Genomic DNA, 6319 nt, shown 5'->3' with positions numbered 1-6319 from the left:
ACAATCTCAGTGAGATACCACTACATATAGATACCACTACATATCTCTTGGAATAGCTAATGTCAGAAAAGCTGACAATACAGTAATTACTGTGAGGGAGTGGGCAACTGAAATTCTCATACATTGCTAGTGAGAGTACAAAATGGTACAGTGACTTCGGAAAATAATTTGGCATTTTCTTATGAAGGTAAACATACACTCACCACATGCTCTGATAATACAATCAATCCTCATTATTCACATCTGTATTTGTGAACTTTACCACTTGCTGAAGTTTATTTATAACCCTAAATCAATACTTGCGAGGCTTTTGCAGTCATTCAATGGCATGTGCAGAACAATGAAAAATTTGACTAACTCAACATTCATGTTCCCAGTTGAGAATGAACAAGGCAGTGCTCTGGATTCTTGTTTTCACTCTCATAATTGTAAATAAATGTTCTTTTCTTGGTTTTTTTAGTTGTGTGGTTTTTTGTTTGATTGGTTTTTTTTGGTGGGCTTTTTTTTTAATTTTTGTGCTTTTTGTTGTTAATTTTGTTTAAAATGGCATCCAAGTATGTAATCCCTTGTTGCTGTTTAGTATTTCCAAACACACGAGAAGGCTATGATGTGCCTTATAGAAAAAATACATATGTTAGGTCAGTTTCATTTAGCCATGAGTTACAATGCTGTTGGCTCTGAGTTCAAGGTTAATGAATCAACACTATATATTAAATAAGGTGTTTTTAACACACATATAACAAGGTTATGTATTGATCAGTTGACAAAAATGTTACTGTGGCCAGAGGCTTGCAGGAACGTAACTCTGCATTTCTCCTAGGAGCAATGTCTCATTATTTGCTAATTCAATGTTCAAGGTGGCTTTATAGAGAACATTACTACCACAAATAATGAGAATTGATTGTGACACTCCTAGGTATTTTCCCAAGATAAATGAACACTCAGGTTTAAATAAAAACATATACATTTAAGTTTTATAACATCTTTTTTCATAATCGTCCCAAACTAGAAACTCCCTATATTATTTTCCATTATTGTCATAACTAATTACAACAAAAGTAGCTGTTTAAGCAACACAAATTTATTATCTCAGTTTCCATAGGTCAGAAGTAAAGCAGATTCAGCTTAGTTTCTGCTTAGAATCTCATAAGCTCACAATCTCACGACGCTGAAATCAAGGTGTTGATAAAGCTAACTTCCTTTCTGGAGGTTCTGAGGAAAATATATTTACTTATACATTTAAGTTGTTGGAAGAATTCAATTCATTGCAGTTGTAGGACTGAGATTCTTGGTTTTTGTTGGTTATTAGCTGAGGGCCATTACCAGCTTCTAGAGACTATCCCATGCCTTAGCTCATATCTCCCTTCCTCTATCTTCAAAGCCAACAACAACAAGTCAAATTCTTCTCACACTGCATCTATTTGACTCACTTCTGCCTTCCTCAGTAACCTTTAAGGATCTGTGATTACACTGGACTCACAGGGATAATCTTATTTCAAAGTCAGCTAATTATCAACCTTAATTCCATCTGCAATCTACAGCCCTGATTCCATCTACAAACATAATTCCCTTTTATCATGTAATATAACATATTTACCAGCATAATACGAGGGAACAAAGATCAGGGGACCCCAAATCCTGCCTACCACACTATCCAAATGTCCTCCACCTTGTGAATAAATAAACTCCATACAGTGGAGTACTACTCAAGAATAGAAAGGAAAAAGCTATTGATACATTCGACAATATGGATGAATTTCAAATGCATTATGCTAAGTGAAAGAAGCCAGATTCAAAAAGGTTACACAGCGTAGTGCCTATTTATATAAAAAGCTAAAAAGCAGATCAGTTGTTACCTGGTTGAGGGTAAGTTTGACTACAAAGGGGCAGCATGAAGGAGTTTGGGGAGGGAACTGTTACTATCTTGATATAATTTTGTCAAAACTCAAAGAATTGTAAACCAAAAGAATAATTTTCTTCTGTATGAAAATTTAAAAATGAATTTTAATAATTATTCCATTTAGTTATTGGTACTCTTCCTTTGCTTTCAAAGTCCTTACCATTTGACTTAGTAGGTACAATACCAGTATAAAGACATATAAGAGGGTAAGTTTTGTTACTAGAAAGATGGGGTTTTTTTTTGGCTTAGAGACAAATCATACTAGAAGAAGGGCCACTTTTCCTCAGTTTCTTTTTCATAGGACTCACATTTTTCACCAAATGATTCAAACCAGTCCATCGAACTGTTCTCATTTAAATGTCCACGTCACGCAAAGAATCTGCATAATTCTAATCAACTTTGGTCTTCTCTAGATTTTCCCTCTTTTCAACCCATACAACACTTACTTGGGCTTGACCAGAAATAACTCTTGGTAGCCAGGCTCCAAGCACTCTCTAAAAATCAAAAGGAATATGTGGTGAAAGTAGCCTATTCTGACAGTAGGTTAAGTTCACAGCCACCAAGAACATTTCCATTCCTCTGTAAATGGTAGTGTGGCTACAAAAGAGCAGGAGTGGTCAGATTTTAGGCAGGGACTAAATGAAATTCCTATGATGTGACTCAACAGCTAACTCCTCAGATTCTCACCTGCCAGGGAGGGCATTGTTATCCTGATGGCACAAACCTCTATGTGGATAGTGGTTGTGCTGTTTGCTGGCCACAAGATTTCTACTCTCAGACTATTTTATATCATGCTTGACTCGATGAGGGAAAGACAAATATAAAGAAAATGAAAACTCAGCTACAAATATCCATGATTGAAATGTCTTCATTATTACTGAAAGGGTGGTGTCCTCACAAAGAAGGAAAGCTGAAATGGAGTTCTGGAGTTACAGGGCTTACACATATATGGCTGCCAGGAGAAATTTATCTGAAAATTCCTAAACCTTGATTAGAATTTCCCTCCATTCAATCTTTATTAACTCATTCTGAAACTTCCAATATTTTCTGTAGCATTTTCTGCACATATATAGGAGACACAGATATTAGGTATATAATTAATGGCTGCTTCAAAATTTGCAAAAAGGCTAACATTAGATCCACACTGTCCTCAGCTTCCATATCCCCCCTCACTCCCATATCGGAAACCAAAACCTCTACTGAGAAATAGTCCTTAGCTAACTCTAGCTTCATTTTCTGGGAGTCAGAAGCATCATCCTTGTTCTTAAAATAACCTTAATGCAGGATCTCAGTTCTGATAATTGTGTTTCTTCCTGTTCCTAAGCATCATTCTAGTTTGTATGGCTCCATTTCTTACATTCTAGTTTGTATGGCTCTGTCTTTCTAGCTTAGCTACTGTTCCTAAATTCCTCCTCTGTAATCTGCTCCATACACTAATCACCTACTAATATAAGGGTATTTTTCCTAAGTGCCAGGTTAGTATTTAAAGACCACTCTATCCAGTGATAGATATTTTGGGTGCTTGCTGCAAGAGCTTATCTTCTCTTCTGCTTTTGCTAGATTTTCATTGCCAGATCTCACCCTTGTTCCCAATGGATTGCTCTTCTTCATTTTGCCCCATTTTCCATTTCTCTTTCCAACTGTTTACCTGCAGTTTATCATCACCATTAGATCTTGTTGAAGAGGAGATTAGGGCACTTTAGGGAATCAATGGAATGTGATGAACCTAGTAAGATCACTACCAGGATGAGGATGGGGCTCTATGTGCTAAGCCTGGATGAGACTGTGACCAAAATGAACACAGCTGAGATGGCACTGAGCAATGATGTCTTGGGTAAGCACCCATCTCCCACCTCTGAATAAATTAATATAAAGGCACACATTTCCCCCATCCTTTTCCCTCCAAGTCTTCCCAATCTCTCTAGGTACTTAGTCTCTACTTAGACAATTCCATTTGTTCCACTCTCAAAAATAAATAAATAAACAATGTATTACAAAGTTGCATTTTTTCTTATAGATCCACTTTTACTAGGTAAGCTCAAGGAGCTCAGAAAGGAGATGTGCTCAATTTAAACTCTGGGATAAGTACAAACTTTGTCTCCTATGTAGGATAAACCTTCACTTCACCCCTGCAATTGCATCACACTTGTCCAAGGATATAAGTAGGTACCAAAATAAATCATAGAAAACTAAGATGAAAGGTTCATCACTCATGCCCAATCCATGTGATTATTTGTATATGTACATTTATGTGTGTGTGAAGTACTAAACCTTGAACACCTCACCATGGTCCCAGATATTTACCACAATGTAATGACAGTTATGATATAGAAGTTCTTGAATACAGAATGTTTAACTCATGACTCACTTATTTATATCAATCCCCACAGTGAGAGGAAAGCTTCAGTTTTCCTGTCCTATATCTTCATCCATCCATCTACATGATCCCCTGGCCATTGCATCACTTTACCCATTCCTCTGTATAGCCCCAAATGGCAATCAATACCGTCAGATGGAAATCTCTACCATTATCTGCATACTCTTTCAGAATCAAAGCTTTGGTCTTTCTCTATTGACCACTGCCCCTCTGGCTTTATCAATTCTAGCAGTTTCACTGTTTGTTTAATGACACAAACTAAAAAAATTTTTTAAGTTTATTTATTTATTTTTAGAGAGAGAGGGAGAGAGCATGTGGGGGTGGGCCACAGACAGAAAGGGAAAGAGACTCCCAAGCAGGCTCTGTGCTGTCAGCTCAGAACCTAATGTGGGACTCAAACTCATGAAAATGAGATCATGACCTTAGCCGAAATCAAGAGTTGGACGCTTAACCGACTGAACCACCCAGCACTCCCCACCTTTTTTTTTAAACAAACTAAAATTCTTGAATCGTCTGTCATTTCTTTCTTTTGCCTATCCCACGTACAAACACTCAATTAGTCGACTTTAAAAAAATGTTTCTCAGTCCATTCTTTATTTTTATTCACATCCCACTACCTTGGTCTAGGTTCTTTGTAGTCCATTTTTTGGCTATTGAATAACTGCCAAATCAGTCTCCCTGGCTTCAGTTTTATTTCACTCCCCCATCAATCATCCCAGTTTACCATAGGCAGAATGGCTTTCCTTCCTAGTAAATGGAAGGGATTTAGTTTTTACCCTACAGAAAGCTTCCAGTGACTCACAACAGAAAATACTCAATATATATCTGTGAAATGAAAGAATAAATATTACTCAGAACATCTACCATGGTACTTTGCATATGAGAGGCACTCAATAATTAGAATAAGTTTTCCAATTGATGTTAATTTTAATAGATCTTAAAAGAGAAGAGTGTACAGAAATCTAAATATTTTCCTCATAAAGAAGGTAATCAGAATCAGCTCTTGAAACATGTCTAAACAATATCCCTGCAATGCTCCTAGATCTTTAACATGATCCTTTTAGAGCAATTTAGTTCTAACTTTATCATTTTCAATGAGCTCATGGTCTGCTTAGTTTCATCAAAGTTTCGCAAAGTGAAATTTCCCATAGGTTCAAGTGTTTCCTCCTAACTCCTGATTCTTTCTGTAAAATTTCAGGCGTGTCACCATCACAGCCTGTTTTAAATAGATATACACATATGTATGCACACATACATGAATTTAACAAAGAAATTAATTAACAAAAATTTTAGTGTTTATATTTGAAGGAGACAAAGTGTGTGAGCAGGGGAGGGGCAGAGAGAGGGAGACATTGAAGCTGAAGCAGGCTCCAGGCTCTGAGCTGTCAGCCCAGAGCCCAATGCAGGGCTTGGACTCACAAACCACGATGACCTGAGCCGAAGTTGGATGCTTAACCAACTGAGCCACACAGGCGCCCCACAAAAGAATTAGTTTTAAAACATAAAAGTAAAGATTTATTCTTATTGCAATATTTCATTTCTTAAGTAAGTATTCTTTAAAATTCAAAAGTTGAATAGTTTTACTTATTCTTAGAGTAAATTAGGACAGAAATCCCTCATTAGAATTCTAAATTCCTAAAAGTCAAAAAATACAAAAATGACACTAAGACATTTAGTCTATTAGGCAGTTTAATAATTCCTAAAGCATATTACCTGGGTATTATAAATCCCCAAAAGTGAGTATCAAGCACAAAAACAGAGGAAACAATAAAACTACACAGCAAGGATAGAAAGTGATTTTTTAAAAATTCTTTTCCTTCAGTTTTAATGTTACAGGTTATGTCAGTCATGTGTGATAGGTAATTTTATATCTCTAACTGGCAACACTATTTTTTGCAGTGTAGATGGTATACAAGGCGAAAAACAGTATGAATGGTTTTAATACGAAAAAGTTCTTTGAACAAAGTTCACTTAAGACCATTTACTACCACAGAGGTAGAAAACTGTTTCCATCATCCACATGAACCTGCACGGCTGCTGTA

Source organism: Panthera pardus, unplaced genomic scaffold (genome assembly GCF_024362965.1).
Source record: "Panthera pardus isolate Hobbes unplaced genomic scaffold, ASM2436296v1 HiC_scaffold_7, whole genome shotgun sequence".
NCBI classification, from domain to species: Eukaryota; Metazoa; Chordata; class Mammalia; order Carnivora; family Felidae; genus Panthera; species Panthera pardus.
Note: the sequence above shows the minus strand (reverse complement) of the source record.